Genomic DNA, 17,821 nt, shown 5'->3' with positions numbered 1-17,821 from the left:
ACCAGCTCCAAAAAATGCAACATCTTCATCTGCCATTCTTCTGTTGTTGGTATTTCTTGCGATTTCGAGGTTTCGGCTAATCTCCGCGGGAAATTACTGCCCTTTATCCCACGAAATACTTTGGCCACCTCATGAGAAGAGAAGACTCCCTGGAGAAGACCCTGATGCTGGGAAAGATGGAGGGCACAAGGAGAAGGGGACGACGGAGGACGAGATGGTGGGACAGTGTTCTCGAAGCTACCAGCATGAGTTTGACTAAACTAAACAACAACAACAAATTCCACGTAGAAGATCTTGCTCTGGGGGAAAGGTGTCTAGTTATCATGTGCCTTTTGTTCCTGCCAGCCAGCCGGGCTCCCCCTCCCTCCCGTGGCTTCAGACATTGATCTGCTAACTCTCTGGCATTCGTCTCCCGACAGCCATCAGCTAATAAACTTTGGTCCGCAGAGTCCAAGGCCGGCCAACACTTCACTTTCAGTAATTTCTCCGAACGGGTGAAGAGCTCTCGCCTCGGCTGCAGCCGGAGAAGGTAAGTGGGAAACTGCCCCGATATGCCCAGGTGTGCCCACCTCGCCTCTTCCTGCCCCGCACCCTGAGACAGAGGGTGCGACAGACAGAAATCCGACCGGTGCTGTTTTGCAAAAGCGCAGGCCTGTTGAGTGCCTGCCAGGAATAGGATTGTAAAAGCCGAGGAGCCTCAGAGGGTGCTTTCTAAGGGGGTTGGTTTGGATGACCCTTGGAGCCCTTTCCAATTCTATGAAATATCGGAGCGAGCTTTCTGTTATAAGTGCATTTGGCTTGAGAGTTTCCTTCGCGGCGAAGTCTTCCAGAGCTCGTGGAAAGGGATCTGGAATCCCTTTTGGACAACTGCGGTGGAGAGTCTGTTTTTCAAGGATGCCGGTTCGCTTCCATGCTCGCCTGCCCTGCTCCCTTTTGATTTGTAGAACTGAGCTGTGGCAGCAAAATGTTTCATTTTGCGTAGGCGTTGATGTGGCATCTTGGATGCGCTTAGGCTTTCTGATGGTGGAGTCGAAATGGATTCTGCTTGCGCTTTTGATGTGTGATCTATGGAGGGATTCGATCAAATCTCGACCTGTTTGGAAAGGAAGGTGGTTGCAGGGGGGGATACTGAGGCAGAAGGGAGAAGGGGGGAATAATGGGTGAGTGAATGGAGAGATTTGGACAATATAATTGGTGTTCTCTGTCGTCATACCCTCCCCACCGTCTGAAGTTTGGGATCAATATTTTCATCCGGTGTGATATTGATTATGTCGCCCCCTGCTGCCGTCGTTCAAATGAATGCTGCGACGATCGTGTAAAGAATTGCATTGGTAAATTTGGCCACGGCAAACGGCAACCCAGAATAATGTTGGCGTTTCTGCAGAACCCAAACTGCAGCAGAACGGAAACATTGCTAGGTTGGCAGGAGGCGGGACAGAGCAACGGGAGGTTCAAACCGCCGACTTTCCAATCGGTAAGCCCAAAAGGCTCAGTAGTTTAGACCACAGCCACCACTTTAATCTAGGTCTTGGCTGCCCCAACGGAACATCTATTCCCCCTCGGGGTCCCTTCCAATGTTGCAGTTCTACGGTTCTATGATCTCAGCTGCAATGCTTGAGTGTCGCTTGCTCTTACAACAATTTGCTTGTCCCAGAATCCAAGAAGGAGAAGCACACACATTGGAAATGCAAATTAACTATGGAGCAAGGCAGAGGTTTTTTTAACTGTGGTCACCAGCTGTGGCTGCCAACAGAAATCTCCACATAGTTGCAACTGGACCCGCCGCCAGTTGCAAAACATGCCTGGTACCTGGGGAATTTTGAACGCTACTAGGGATGTGAAAGGCACGCGGGTGGCGCTGTGGGTTAAACCACAGAGCCTAGGACTTGCTGCTCGGAAGGTCGGCGGTTCGAATCCCCGCGACGGAGTGAGCTCCCGTTGCTCGGTCCCTGCTCCTGCCAACCTAGCAGTTCGAAAGCACGTCAAAGTGCAAGTAGATAAATAGGTACCGCTCCGGCGGGAAGGTAAACGGCATTTCCATGCGCTGCTCTGGTTCGCCAGAAGTGGCTTAGTCCTGCTGGCCACATGACACGGAAGCTGTACTCCGGCTCCCTCGGCCAGTAAAGCGAGATGAGCGCCGCAACCCCAGAGTCGTCCATGACTGGACCTAATGGTCAGGGGTCCCTTTACTTTTACACAACCTAAAGCCCGGGGGCCCAGGATGCAGCCTAATCGCCTTCTCAATTCCAGGAATCAGCCTGTTTTTACATGAGTAGAATGTGTGCTTTTATATAAAATGCAACTCTGGGTTATTTGTGGGGCACAGGAATTCGCTCATTTCTTTCCCCAAAATATAGTCCGGCCCACCACATGGTCTGAGGGGCGGTGGACCGGCCCACAGCTGAAAAAGGTTGCTGACCCCTGCGTTTAGGAGCAAATGAGGTTCTCATACCCTCCGACATTTCTCTGATGAAGCTAGGGACAACGTATTCCATCATCATAATAGTAATAATAATAATTTTTATTTTTTTATACCCTGTCCATCTGACTGGTTTGGGTTGCCCCAGCCCAGCCACTCTGGGTGGCTTTGAACATACAGTGGTACCTCGGGTTACATACGCTTCAGGTTACAGTCTCCACTAACCCAGAAATAGTACCTCAGGTTCAGAACTTTGCTTCAGGATGAGAACATAAATCGTGCAGCAGCAGTAGCAGCAGGAGGCCCCATTAGCTAAAGTGGTGCTTCAGGTTAGGAACAGTTTCAGGTTACGAACGGACCTCCGGAACGAATTAAGTACTTAACCTGAGGTACCACTGTATATATAAACAGAATAAAACATTTTTTTAAAAAAACCTTCCCCGTACAGGGTTGCCGGGGGGTGGGGGTGGGCAGAGGAAATGGTGTATTAATGGAATACGTAAATAAATAACTCTGTTGTAGCAGAAGCAACAGGAAGTCCTGTGGTAAACATTTTTTTCTTTTTTGCTGACCGGTTGCAAAGGCATTATTTATTGAGTCGCTGTCCGTCTGTTTGTGTTTCTGTATCAACGCGCATGTCTGGGATGTGGTTAAGAGGGGAACAAACGAGGTCAGAGGCAACTGCCATGCAGAAAATGAAACCCAGCAATGATTTCATGTTATCAGCATTGGCCATTCACAAAGCAGTTGCTGATAAGACAAGCATCTTGGCCTCTGTACGTTGTAAGCTGAGACAGGCAGGCAGAGAGTACCAGGTTGGGTTCCTGCCAGCAGCCCAGCAGCTGCCTGAAACCCCGAAGAGCAGCTACCAGTTAGTGTAGACACTACTGAGCTGGATGAATAATGATAAAAATGGTAAAGGGACCCCTGACCGTTAAGTCCAGTCGTGGCTGACTCTGGAGTTGCAGCGCTCATCTCGCTTTATTGGCCGAGGGAGCCGGCATACAGCTTCCGGGTCATGCGACCAGCAGGACTAAGCCACTTCTAGCGAACCAGAGCAGCGCACGGAAATGCTGTTTACCTTCCTGCTGGAGTGGTACCTATTTATCTACTAACAACGGAAGCTCACCCCATCACAGGGATTCAAACCGCCGACCTTCTGATTGGCAAGCCCTAGGCTCTGTGGTTTAACCCACAGCGCCACCCGCGTCCCTCCTTTGCAAGCCTACTCGGAGTTAAATACCATCTGTGAATTATTTTCAAGTAGTTCTCCTTGAAAGAATAACATGCTGTGAAATTCAAGTCACTTTTCCAGAGTTTTCCCCAGAGGTTAAAATCTATATTGTGACCTATATCTATTGCCCAGTGTGTCACAGAGTTCAGACTCAGACCAACAGCTTTGCTATGGTTTTATTAAGAATGGTTGCAGGTCGTTTGGCTATTTCTTTTCGGGCAAGCCAAGCTAAAAGATGTCAGACTTCCTGCAAGGAGCTTCAATTTCCGATTACGGTAATCTCTTTCTGCTATAATTAACCTTCTAAGTCAAGGCCCTCAGCTCTGATTCATACCAATATTCCATCCAGCCCTCTGGGCCTTTCAAGATCTGTCGACTGGAGCGGCCGTCTCCCTTTGTCCAATGATAGGGCCGGAGCTGTTTGTCTTTTGGCTCTCCAAAGCTGCAGGGGTTTTGCCACCAAAGCAAGTGGGTCCCGTGGGGCAGAGGTAGAGGTCGACTCCCCTGGCTTTGGCTGCTGGCTACCAAAGGCTTCTTGGCTCCAATGCACACACACACCAACGTCTCCCTCTCTCATTTCCGGAGAGACACAGAATGCTAACCCATATGTGTTGCTTCGGCAGGAAGCCGTGAGCATAAAGCTCTCTCGTGACGCGGGTTATTTATAGCCCCTTATCGCAGTCCTGGCTTATTGGCAAGGCCTTTAAAAACAAGGATTGTACCCCGCATGGCTGGGTGCCCACGGTGCATGGGACGAGCGCACCTCGCAGTGGCATTGACGGTGCGCTGGGTACCCCTCCCCCAGCAGCTTGTCGTTGCAAAACTCAGGTGCCCATGCCAAGGGACGGATCCCTGCGCAAACTTTGCTCGGCCACGTCAGGCCACATTCCCCAAAATGCCGTTCCTCTGCAGCAGCAGGCTGCAGACACCTCTTCCGCCATTACTTGTCCTCCGCACATTGAACAGACAAAGGCAGGTTTGCTTTTTTCCACCAAAGCAGCAACAAGGACTTTGCTCTCCATATGAACCTACCCCCGGACCTGAGATCATCCTCTGATACCCTTCTTCATGTGTCTCCTCCTTGAGAGGTCCGGAGGGTGGCAACGCAAGAACAGGGCCTTTTCTGCAGTGGCTCCCCAGGGAAGTTCGCCTTGCGCCTTCATTATACATCTTATGGGCCAGGCGAAAACGTTCCTCTTTAACCAGGCCTTTGGTCAATTAACACCTCATACTGCTTTTAAATGGGAAGTGTGTAGGTTGGTGGGGGGGGTGTTATTGGGTCGTTCTCGTCTTTATTATTTCGTTTTTTTATCTTGTGATTTTATGCTGAGACCTGCAGATATAGGGTGGCATAAAGGTAAAGGTAAAGGCACCTCGCTTTATTGGCCGAGGGAGCCGGCGTACAGCTTCCAGTTCATGTGGCCAGCATGCCTAACCTGCTTGTGGCGAACCAGAGCAGCGCACGGAAACACCGTTTACCTTCCCGCCGGAGTGGTACCTATTTATCTACTTGCACTTTGATGTGCTTTCGAACTGCTAGGTTGGCAGGAGCAGGGACCGAGCAACGGGAGCTCACCCCGTCATTGCGGGGATTCGAACCGCCGACCTTCTGATCGGCAAGTCCTAGGCTCTGTGGTTTAATCCACAGCGCCACCCACATCCCATCTGAATAATGATACTCCTGCAATATTCCTACAATTCCTTCTTGCAGGGGGTTGGGGGGTATCCTTGGGGCTATAGCAATTCTATGCTGTTGATGATATATTTATTTAGCCCCGTTCTTTCCCCCGACTGGGACTCAATGCAGCTTACAGATAAAATAAAAATTTGTATGCCACCTTATGGCGTTTCCGTGCGCTGCTCTGGTTTGCCAGAAGCGGCTTAGTCCTGCTGGCCACATGACCCGGAAGCTGTACGCCGGCTCCCTCGGCCAATAAAGCGAGATGAGCGCCGCAACCCCAGAGTCGGCCACGACTGGACCTAATGGTCAGGGGTGCCTTTACCTTTACCCATCACAGACAATAATATTCGCTTTTTATGAGCACCTTTACCTTTACCTTTAGGCTTGCAAAGATGCATAAGACTGAATCAGATAAACTCTGGAGATGCAAAGATACAGAAGGAATGTTCTTTCACGTGTCGTGGACTTTTAAAAGGGTAAAAGAGTATTGGGAAATAATTTATAACGAATTGGGGGGGAAATGTTTAAAAGTACTCCCCCCCCCCAAAAAAAACAAAACCAGAGTCCTTTCTGTTGGGGATAATTCAGACTGAAATTCCCATGTGTCAAAAAAAGAAAAGAAAAAAAAAGTTATTTATGTATGCCATTACTGCAGCCCCGGTTTTGTTAGCCCAAAAACAGAAAATGAGTGAGGTCCCAACCGAAGAAGAATGGCCACTTAAACTGATGGAGTATGTTCAGATGCAGACTTAACATATAGAATAAGAGAACAAGAAGAGAAAAAGAGAACATTTAGAGAAGATTGGAAAACATTTATTGAATATATGGGGGGGGGGTTGTATACACCTGAAAACGTTGGCAGCCTTTATATTATATATATTATATATATTATATATTAAAATTCAACAGTGTAAATAAGTTTTGAAGGACGTAATAATGGAAAACTGAATGGTATAGTTTTTGTAAAATATGCAGGGGTTTATGTTATGCAAAATGAACCATGGAAAGAGAAGAAGTCATTGATATCTCAAGGATGTAAAAATGAGCACGTTAAGTTGTGGAACAAAATGTACCGTATTTTTCACTCTATAACATGCACCCGACCATAACACGCACGTAGTTTTTAGAGGAGGAAAATCCGTAGGCATGCCACCCGCAGGCATTCCCTCCATAACACGCACAGACATTTCCCCTTACTTTCTAGGAGGGAAAAAGTGAGTGTTATGGTGCAAAAAATACGGTAATTTAAAAATTATATGCATGGGTTTGAGCAGGACGCCGGCAAACTATGGTTTAATAATGAGCAAACCATGGTTTGGTTTCACAAGCGAGCCAAGCCAGTATGTGAAGATTTGACCTTTTTTAAACTGTAAGGTCTTCAGGACAGAGAGCCCTCCAAACCACCAGGCACATGTAGGGAACATATTTACTGAATGGTCTAAGAATGAGCAGAGTTGTACCCGGACCACTTAGTTATCGCAACCCCTGAGATAAGGGGATTAGAGGATAAAGACCTTCTGCCTTGTTTTTCTGGGAGAGATTCAGAGGCCTGGTAATTGCAGGTCAAAGCTGCGACTGAGCTCAGGGTTGGGAGTCCAAGCAGACGCCAGATTTGGTGAAAAGGAAAAAGCGTGCGCGCGCACACACACAGATGGCACATCAGTTCCCATCCGGGCAGAAACAAGGCCCTGGTTGTTTCCCAGAGACAATTCCTAGCCTCGCAGCCCTCCCCGTGGCCATGTCCTCGCTTCCTTTCCAAGAAATCCGGAGATCTGGTGTCAGCACAATCCAGCCGTCTCACAGACATTGCCCCATCCGGATCGTCGGGAGAGATGTGAGCGCAATCGCTCTTCGGTGACATGTCAGCAGCTCTCGGTGCGAGATTAGGTGAATGAGGGATCTGGGGTTTTTTTTTTGCTGATGTGCTGTCCAAAGATCAACTCGTGTTCAGGATCAGATAGGGCGGGAGGGGGGAAAGAGGAGCGTTTGGAGTCAAAGGGTGAGGTCTGCCTGGGGGAATCCTTGGCTAGCCAAACGAGGTTGCCTCGCTCGAGGACTGCTGACTGGGGAGGGCAGAGGAAATGTGTGCGCCACCATCTGAAGGGACAAGAGGAAGCCCACCAGATCTTTCTCTCTCTCTCTCTCTCTCTCTCTCTCTCTCTCTCTCTCTCCAACAGGACCAGGCCTAGAGCCAAAAATGTGTCTGTGTGGAAGGCAGAGAGGCATCCGAAACTGATTGCAAAACGGCCAGCAGGAAACAGTGTTCTCGACACTGCGGGGAACCATTCAAGTCCCGTTCACAATCTGCATTTATAACACTACAATACAGCTTTAAATAGCCACCGTGGCTTCCCCCAAAGGATTCTGGGAACTGTGGTGAAATAGTCTCGGAGCATAGCTGTCAACGTTTCCCTTTTTTTAAGGGAAATAGGATTCCAAATAGAATTCCTCGCAAGAAAAGTTGACAGCTATGACTCGGAGTCCTGTAGTGATTTCATGCTCTTAATTGCAGCTTGTAAAACAGGGATTTTGTTGCCCCCACAAACCTCAGGCTTTTATATACAGTGGTACCTCGGGTTAAGTACTTAATTCGTTCCGGAGATCCGTTCTTAACCTGAAACTGTTCTTAACCTGAAGCACCACTTTAGCTAATGGGCCCCCCTGCTGCCGCTGCGCCGCAAGAGGATGATTTCTGTACTCATCCTGAAGCAAAGTTCTTAACCCGAGGTACTATTTCTGGGTTAGCGGAGTCTGTAACCTGAAGCGTATGTAACCTGAAGCGTCTGTAACCTGAGGTACCACTATATTTACACAATGAGTCCCGTCTGATTGGCTGATTCTGCTTCCCTCCTGGAGCCTGATTGGTTTTCTCGTGCAAGCCAATGAGCTGTTGCATTCTAGGATCCTACTTGCATAGTGTTCTAGGATCCAAGTTTAGTACATAACATGTGGTCTGTTAAAGGGGCTGAGATTTGCTAGGACTGTCCTATTCCATACCCTCCGAACATTTCTCCGATGAAAATATAGGGACGTCCCATTCCATCATAATGATTTTGCTCTTTATACCCCACCCATCTTACTGGGTTTCCCCAGCCACTCTGGGCAGCTTCCAACATATATAAAAGGTAAAGGGATCCCTGACCATTAGGTCCAGTCGTGGCCGACTCTGGGGTTGCGGTGCTCATCTCGCTTTATTGGCCGAGGGAGCCGGCGTACAGCTTCTGGGTCATGTGGCCAGCAGGACTAAGCCGCTTCTGGCGAACCAGAGCAGCGCACGGAAACACCGTTTACTTTCCTGCCAGAGTGGAATCTATTTATCTACTTGCACTTTGACGTGCTTTCGAACTGCTAGGTTGGCAGGAGCAGTGACCGAGCAACGGGAGCTCACCCCGTCACGGGGATTCGAACCGCCGACCTTCTGATCGGCAAGCCCTAGGCTCAGTGGTTTAACTCATAGCACCACCCGCGTCAGAAAGGAGCAAACCAGGGATGTTTTAGGGAGCAGGCGGGGCCCATGACTTACATCACAGGAGCCTACACACCACAAAATACTGTTGCTGTATGTAGGTGAAATATACTCAGAGTTGCAAAGTGATTTCATGCTCTTTATTCAGCTCATAGTGGTGAGGAGGAATGAATGAAAGTCCCCTCACAGTATCTGCTTTATATACATTATTTACACAATGGGCTGCACATGATTGGCTAATTCCGGAATTCTACTGTAAGCCAATCAGGTTGTGGATTCACTTCTATCTGGAGCAGGATTGGGTGGTTCCTGCCAACCAATCATACTGCTGCATTGTTCTAGGACCAATCAGACTGCTGAATTCTGAATGCTATTGTTCTAGGACCAATCAGGCTGCTGCATTTTGGATCCTATTGTTCTAGGACCAATCAGACTGCTGCAGTTTGGATCCTATTCAACTCAGTACATAATAGTAGGTTTTATTTTATTTGTTTTTTGTCTTATGTTTTGGAAATGTACATCCAGGTTTTCTTCCCTTTAAATTTTTTGGGGGGCCCCAAGAGAGTGGGGCCCTAAGCTATAGCCTGTTTAGCTTATACGTAAATCTGGCACTGCCCTTAACTCTACTGTTTGACTGCGGAAGGGTCTCCGTCGGGAAGATGGCGAACTATCCTTCCTTGCAGGTTTTTAAGCAGAGGTAGGGTGGCTGTCTGGCATGTATGCTTTAGCTGAGATTCCTGCATCTCAAGGGGTTGGGATAGAGGACCTCTGGGGGTCCCATCCAACTCCACGATTCTCCGATTCCTTTGCCAGCAGGGATAAAGTACTTACGGCTCCGTCAGGGACTCTGAATCCCCCATCAGATTTCTAACAGGGTTCTCAGCTCCTCAATCGGCTACAGTTCCCAGGATTCGCATGGACAAGATAAATGAGGGAGCTTTGAAACAAAAACCCAGCGTACGCTTGTCATGTGAATGCACTTGCAATCTCACCAGCTGGGGCCGGTTTACAGGGGGGGGGGAGATAATCTTTATCAGGGACCCTCACATCTTCCTACCATCCGGCTGATAAGCAAGGGGATAGGTCTTGGGCTATGATAGGAATTTTATGGTCTTAGATATATGGTAATGTTCCTAAGTGTACCAACCAAGCACGTACATAGATCAGCACAGGAAGACCGACCTGGAACCATTTTGACTCCTAAACTGAGCCAATGTTTTCTCTGCAAGGTCAAAGTGGGAAACCTCCCCATTGTCTCTTTCCTCACAAATCCTGCCTTAAGGGCACATTTAAGATATGAATAGGGTGTGAGCCTGTGACCTGGCCCAGGAACTAAGTATTTAGCATTACAAAAGACTGGCCAGGCTCCCCAGGCAATCCAATCAAGTAAGCTGCCAGACAGGAGATAAACAACAACAGGAGAAAAACAATATTCATATTTCTGTTTTAGACCGCCTTTTCTGTGATGTAGGTGTGATGGATCTGAGGGGTGGTCTTAGGTTACACCCCTTCTGTGACGTATGTATGATGTTTCTGGGGGTGGTCTTGATCTACAGGGTGGCAATTTCAAAAGTCTTTATAAGGCCTTGCACACCATTTTTCTGGGTCCTTCCTCTCTCCTGCGGGTGAGGGGAGCACCCTGTTGCAACAGATCAATAAAGGCCAAGCCTACAGGCTGCTGTTTTGCTCCAAGTAATCCTGGTTGGTGTCTTTGTTTTTTGTCCAAGGGAGCCCTCGGATTTTTCCGTTAACAGGGGGGAAAGATAATCTTTATCGGGGACCCTCACGTCTTCCTACCGTCTGGCTGATAAGTTCTTGGGCCATGTAAGATTAAGCAGGGGAGAAGCAGCAGCCCAAGGATATAGATAACTGCACATTTCTCAACGGAAAGGGGGGGGGGAGAGTACGTTTCTTGGAGACTCTGCATCCTGACCGGAGAATGTGCAGATTGCCTGGAGCATGCAGGAAATGCAAGGTCAGGGATGAGCCGGAGGACAGACCCTCCGAGTCTCCCTCTTTTCCAGGGACAGTCCCGCATTCACAGAAGCCATCCCGGTTTCCGATTTGTTCCCCCCCCAAAAAAGATATTTATTAAAGTTTTTTTAATATAACAATGAAAAAAAAATAAAAAAGAAACAAAATACAACATAAAAACAGTTAAAAAACAAATAATTTTCCATAACATATCTTCCTTGCGCTTATTTCCCCAGACCTCCTCATACCCTTCTTTGTATTCCACTTCAATTTGTTAGTTCAGCAAATCCTTACCATTAAGCTTTTACCCATTTATAAACCTTTTTTTCATATCTCCTAAAACATTACAGCTGGAAACCCCTTAGTTTCTATCCAACATCCTTCTAACATTCATTAATTTTACAATATTTCTGTAAATAGTCTTTAAATTTCTTCCATTCTTCTTTCACCAACTCTTCTCCCTGGTCTCGGATTCTGCCAGTCATTTCTGCCAATTCCATGTAGTCCATCACTTTCATCTGCCATTCTTCCAGAGTGGGTAGATCTTGTGTCTTCCAATACAGTACTTTGCAATGAGTATTCTTGCTGCTGTTGTAGCATACTATCCCGGTTTCCGATTTGAAAGTCCCTCTTTTCCATAGGATGTCCCTATTTTTCTTAGAATGTCCCTGTTCTCAAACAATAAGGCCTTCCCCCCAAAGCATCCTGGGAAATGTAGTCTGTTAAGAAGGTCAAGAGAGGCTCGTAGACCCCTATTCCCCTTGTGAAACGACAATCATCAGAGTGGTTTAAACCCCTCTTCTGCAACAATAGCAGACCCTCCAAGTGCCCCTATTTTCCAGGGACATCTCTGATTTAGAGAAGCCGTCCCAGTTTCCGATTTGATCCCAAAATATCCCGCTTTTCCCTAGGATGCTCCTATTTTCATTGGAGAAATGTTAGAGGTGATGGAGTTATTGGACCCCCAAGGGAAGTTTTATTTTAATGTTTAATGTTTTATTATGATTTTATATATGCTGGAAGCTTTCTTAAACCAAGGCGTGCTTTCCCATAGCAGCGGGGTAAAGGTAAAGGGACCCCTGACCATTAGGTCCAGTCGTGGCCGACTCTGGGGTTGCGGTGTTCATCTCACATTACAGGCAGAGGGAGCCGGCGTACAGCTTCCGGGTCATGTGGCGAGCATGACTAAGCCGCTTCTGGCGAACCAGAGCAGCGCAAGGAAACACCGTTTACCTTCCCGCTGGAGTGGTACCTATTTATCTACTTGCACTTTGACGTGCCTTTGAACTGCTAGGTTGTCAGGAGCAGGGACCGAGCAACGGGAGCTCACCCCGTCGCGGGAATCCGAACTGCCAACCTTCTGATTGGCAAGTCCTAGGCTCTGTGGTTTAACCCACAGCGTCAACCCCTGGAATAGGATGTCCCTATTTTCCTCGGAGAAATGTCAGGTGTGCTCACGTTTCAATTGCCTCCCTTTCCGTCTCCCCCGCCCAGAGCCAACATGTGGCCCCGGGGCCTTTAGCTAGAAGGGAATATGGGCCTCATTCTGCTAAAGGTTTCCCACCCCTCCTTTAGGGAGACTTGGGGGTGACTCTGTGCCTTCCCACCTTTACGTCACACCTGTCTGCAGGGCTAACAACCTGCCTGCTAGACTTGGGCAGGCAAAACTGCAGCCGTTTGTTCGAGGTTGTGGGTTGTTGTGTGTTTTTTGCATTTTGCTGGGTCGAGCGCGAGGTGCCGCTCTGAGCTTGTGTGCAGTCGCGACGTCAGAACCGCCCAGGGGTGCCAGCAGCGAGCGGGCCGTGCCAAGTTGGCACGGGGCGGGTTTGTACAGTATGCTCTCCAGAATTGGATTACAAAGGAGCTTGTCGGCTAAGTGATCGGCACAGCTGTCCAAAGAATATTAGTTACTGTAAAGGCTTTTTTTCCTCTGCGGCCTAAGAGAATATGGAGAGGGAGCCTTCGCTAGGTGGAAACACAAAAGTTGATCGCTAGGCAGCCTCTTGTCCCCCGCAGAATAGAGAACCTTCCAAGGGAAAGAGGCGGAATGAATGCCTTTTGACCTCTGCTGTTTATTTAAAACTTTGCACTGGTCAAGACGGCCTATTCAAGGCTGATCGCGCAGGACAGTCCCAGGGAGGGGGAGCTGGCAGGCCGAGGGCGGGGAAAGTAAGAGGGAGGGAAGAGCAGGTTTTGATCTGGGCTCGGACTTTGGCAAAGGCCAGTCCTCTCCTGCTAGGCCTCAGTTATCCCCCTGTAAAATGGGAGCACACCCGGAGAATGACCTGAAAATATTCACAGATGGTATTTAAGTAGACTTGCTAAGGGGACGTGGGTGGCGCTGTGGGTTAAACCACAGAGCCTAGGACTTGCCGATCAGAAGGTCGGCGGTTCGAATCCCCGCGACGGGGTGAGCTCCGTCCCAGCTCCTGCCTACCTAGCAGTTCGAAAGCACGTCAAAGCGCAAGTAGATAAATAGGTACCGCTCTGGCGGGAAGGTAAACAGTGTTTCCGTGCGCTGCTCTGGTTCGCCAGAAGAGGCTTAGTCATGCTGGCCACATGACCCGTAAGCTGTACGCCGGCTCCCTCGGCGAATAAAGCGAGATGAGCGCTGTAACCCCAGAGGTGGCCACGACTGGACCTAATGGTCAGGGGTCCTTTACCGTTACCTAGGCTTGCTAAGAACAGGGGTCACCAAATTTTTCAGCAGGGGGCCGGTCCACTGTCCCTCAGACTTTGTGGGGGGGGGGGCGGACTATATTTTGAAAAAAATAATAATGAACGAATTCCTATGCCCCACATTTTGGATTCACCGCTGTCCATGGAGGAGCAGGTCAGTTCTGTGTCCAGGGCAGCTGTCTACCAGCTCCATCTGGTATGCAGGTTGAGACCCTCCCTGCCCACAGTCTTGCCAGAGTGGTGCATGCTCTGGTTATCTCCCGCTTGGACTACTGCAATACGCTCTACATGGGGCTGCCTTTGAAGGTGACCTCGAAACTGCAATTAATCCAGAATGCGGCAACTAGACTGGGGACTGGGAGCAGCCACCGAGACCACATAACACCGGTCCTGAAAGACCTCCATTGGCTCCCAGTAGGTTTCCGAGCACAATTCAAAGTGTTGGTGTTGACCTTTCAAGCCCTAAACAGCCTTGGCCTAGTATACCCGAAGGAGCGTCTTCACCCCCATCATCCAGCCCAGACACTGAGGTCCAGCTCCGAGGGCCTCCTGGCGGTTCCCTCCCTGCGAGAAGTAAGGTTACAGGGGACCAGGCAGAGGGCCTTCTTGGTGGTGGCACCCTCCCATCAGATGTCAAGGAAATAAACAACTATCTGACTTTTAGAAGACATCTGAAGACAGCCCTGTTGAGGGAAGTTTTAATGCTTGACGTTTTATCACTTTATTATTATTATTATTAATAATAATATTCTGTTGGGAGCAGCCCAGAGTGGCTTGGGAAACCCAGCCAGATGGGTGGGGTATAAATATATTATTATTATTATTATTATTACTTGTGAGCTCCCCACAACCACCCAACTCCCCACTGTAACTTGGTCAGAGCTCCATGCTTAGTCTGCCAAGCAGCCATTAACCAGAAAACCACCTACATCAGCATTTCCCAAATTCCTCTCCCACATGGGACCGATTGAAAATTGCTTTGGGCCTTAGGGGACCACTTAGCAAATTCTCTCTGCCTGGTACTGCACGGTGCTGAGTGCTATATGGTTTTTAATTGCATTTCAATTGCTTCTCCTTTCCTCTCCGTCACCTCTGATCTGTGCAGCAAACCTCGCAGGTGGGCTGCAGTGATCTTAGAACAGCTTGCCGTTCCGTCGCAAGACGGAAAAGAAAGGAAAATTAATATAGAAATAATAAGCAATGATGTTTAAGTGGACGGACAAGGGGATGGCATAAACCTCTTTCGTTCTTTAAGGGAAGATGTTGCTGTTATGGAAGGAGCAGGAATTGATAAAACGATAGCTGGCGAATAATGGGAGAGGAAACAAAAGTAAAAAAATCAAAAAGTTCATAATTGAATATAAGGAATGGGGTGTGAATTAGAAATGAATATGGTATGTCGAAAGACGCCTGCTTCTTGGGAGAAAAGCAATGACAAACCTAGACAGCATCTCAAAAAGTAGAGACATCACCTTGCCAACAAAGGTCCGTATAGTTAAAGCTATGGTTTTCCCAGTAGTGATGCATGGAAGTGAGAGCTGGACCATAAAGAAGGCTGATCGCTGGAGAATGGATGCTTTTGAATTCTGGTGCTGGAGGAGACTCTTGAGAGTCCCATGGACTGCAAGAAGATCAAACCTCTGCATTCTGAAGGAAATCAGCCCTGAGTGCTCACTGGAAGGACAGATCCTGAAGCTGAGGCTCCACGACTTTGGCCACCCCATGAGAAGAGAAGACTCCCTGGAAAAGACCCTGATGTTGGGAAAGATGGAGGGCACAAGGAGAAGGGGACGACGGAGGACGAGATGGTGGGACAGTGTTCTCGAAGCTACCAGCATGAGTTTGACCAAACTGCGGGAGGCAGTGGAAGACAGGAGTGCCTGGCGTGCTCTGGTCCAGGGGGTCACGAAGAGTCGGACATGACTAAATGACTCAGCAACAAAAATGCGCCATCTGGCTAGCTCCGTTGGTTAGAGCATAGTGCTGCTGGCAACATCAAGGTTGCAGGTTCGATTCCCATATGGGCATTGCTTAAAATTCCTGCATTCTGGCCCAACTCGACAATTCTGCGATTCGAAACTCGGTCTCCTCGGTTTTGCAGCGCTGTTCTCACGACCAAATCACTTCTGCGACCGAATAACACGTAAAAAGGGTGTTCACATTGTATCTAGTGCAACGCTCTATTTCAAGATAGTTGTCGTATATCAAGCTATATACACAAAGTATCAAATGTGGTGGCAGTAATAATAATGGAACAAAACAACAACACCACCACAAACTGGCTTTTAAGTAGAAAACCAAATTTACTAGAATAGTAGCTAGAATAGAGATAGACTTGTAACCATTCAAACAACAAAGGTGTCATGTGCAAAACAAGGCCTGGAGATACTGTAAACATGGAGTGGATAAATGTACAATTGTATCTTAACAAGTTACATGTGCAATAAATGTTATACAGACTGGATAAATGAACCGTTAAACAAGTAGCGTAAGTCCAATCACAGAACAGCAACCCCAGCAATAGCAAGGGTAGCAGACTGGAGAATGTGAAAAAGTTTCTCAAAGCTGTTTTTCAAAGATTGAACTGGGTGTGATGTCCTTCGATGGGTCTTGAGTTGGAAACACGAAGTCGTATGCATGGATCAACCACAGGAGGGCAAATCAAAGCCGCCACCCTGGTGAGAATAATGCGAGTGGGCAAAAGCAGACCTGTTTGACTGGCGCTGTGGGTTAAACCACAGAGCCTAGGACTTGCCGATCAGAAGGCCGGCGGTTCGAATCCCCGCGACGGGGTCAGCTCCTGTTGCTCGGTCCCTGCTCCTGCCCACCTAGCAGTTCGAAAGCACATCAAAGTGCAAGTAGATAAATAGGTACTCCTCCGGTGGGAAGGTAAACGGTGTTTCCGTGCGCTGCTCTGGTTCGCCAGAAGCGGCTTAGTCCTGCTGGCCACATGACCCGGAAGCTGTATGCCGGCTCCCTCAGCCAATAAAGCGAGATGAGCGCCGCAACCCACGAGTCGTCCACGACTGGACCTAATGATCAGGGATCCCTTTACCTTTACCTTTCGCCTCTCTGGATATATTACAGCTTTCGCTACACGCTTCATCAGTCACTGGATTACTGAATGGTATAAGAAGAGAAGACTACCTGGAAAAGACCCTGATGCTGGGAAAGATGGAGGGCACAAGGAAAAGGGGACGGCAGAGGACGAGATGGTGGGACAGTGTTCTCGAAGCTGCAAGCATGAGTTTGACTAAACTGCGGGAGGCAGTGGAAGACAGGAGTGCCTGGCGTGCTCTGGTCCAGGGGGTCACAAAGAGTCGGACACGACTAAACAACAACAACAGTTCATGTAAAATATGCAGAGATAGATGGTATGCAGAATGAACCGTGGAAGGAGAAGAAGGGAAGTCAGTTGATTTAAGGTTGTTTGGATGAATATTTTGAAATGTAAATTAGAAAAATAATAATAATAAATATTTAAAAAGAAAGAAAGTTAGGAACACAGAAAGCTGCTTTTTTAAAAAATTTGGCAGCGTCACTTCCTGGGCCTGTCTACAGCAGTATTGCTCACACTGAATGAGTCTCTCCCAGACCTACCTGGCAATTGTGGAGACTGGATCTGAGACCATTCAGTGATGGCCGTTTGTGTGCGTGTTTTAGATGCCGGACAGGAGAGTCTTAATGTGTCCACAAGCCGTAGATCTTGGCAACAGATTGCGGGGAAGGGTTTAGAATTCCCTCCTGCGGTGCACCAGATTGTCTCTTTACTCCCTGCCGAAGCCAGCTCTCTTCCAATGAGCCTCTGCAAAAAAACTTCATCCTATTTGACGCGTCTCTCGGATTTGAACTGATTCGATGTACGTGCCACCAGCATCTTAAAAAGCAGAGACATCACCTTGCCAACAAAGGTCCGTATAGTAAAAGCTATGGTTTTCCCAGTAGTGATGTATGGAAGTGAGAGCTGGACCATCAAGAAGGCTGATGGCTGAAGAATTGATGCTTTTGAATTCTGGTGCTGGAGGAGACTCTTGAGAGTCCCATGGACTGCAAGAAGATCCAACCTCTCCATTCGGAAGGAAATCAGCCCTGAGTGCTCACTGGAAGGACAGATCCTGAAGCTGAGGCTCCAAGACTTTGGCCACCTCAGGAGAAGAGAAGACTCCCTGGGAAAGACCCTGATGTTGGGAAAGATGGAGGGCACAAGGAGAAGGGGACGACAGGGGACGAGATGGTGGGACAGTGTTCTCGAAGCTGCTAACATGAGTTTGACCAAACCGCGGGAGGCAGTGGAAGACAGGAATGCCTGGCGTGCTCTGGTCCAGGGGGTCACGAAGAGGCGGACACGACTAAACAACTCAACAACAA

General features: G+C 48.4%; 1 protein-coding gene across 1 annotated transcript in view; it reads left to right on the top strand.

Moving 5' to 3' along the window:
- The first annotated feature begins 424 nt into the window (after positions 1 to 424).
- The window catches only part of CERS4 (ceramide synthase 4), a 95,520-nt gene continuing 78,123 nt past the window's right edge, over positions 425 to 17,821 (top strand). The window contains exon 1 of the mRNA XM_083484013.1: positions 425 to 529. The gene's annotated coding sequence lies outside the window, so the exon portion shown is untranslated. The remainder of the gene's footprint in view (positions 530 to 17,821) is intronic.

This window comes from Podarcis liolepis, assembly GCF_965112155.1.
Source record: "Podarcis liolepis genome assembly, chromosome: 18".
NCBI lineage: Eukaryota > Metazoa > Chordata > Lepidosauria > Squamata > Lacertidae > Podarcis > Podarcis liolepis.
This window is presented reverse-complemented; position numbering and strand designations above follow the sequence as displayed.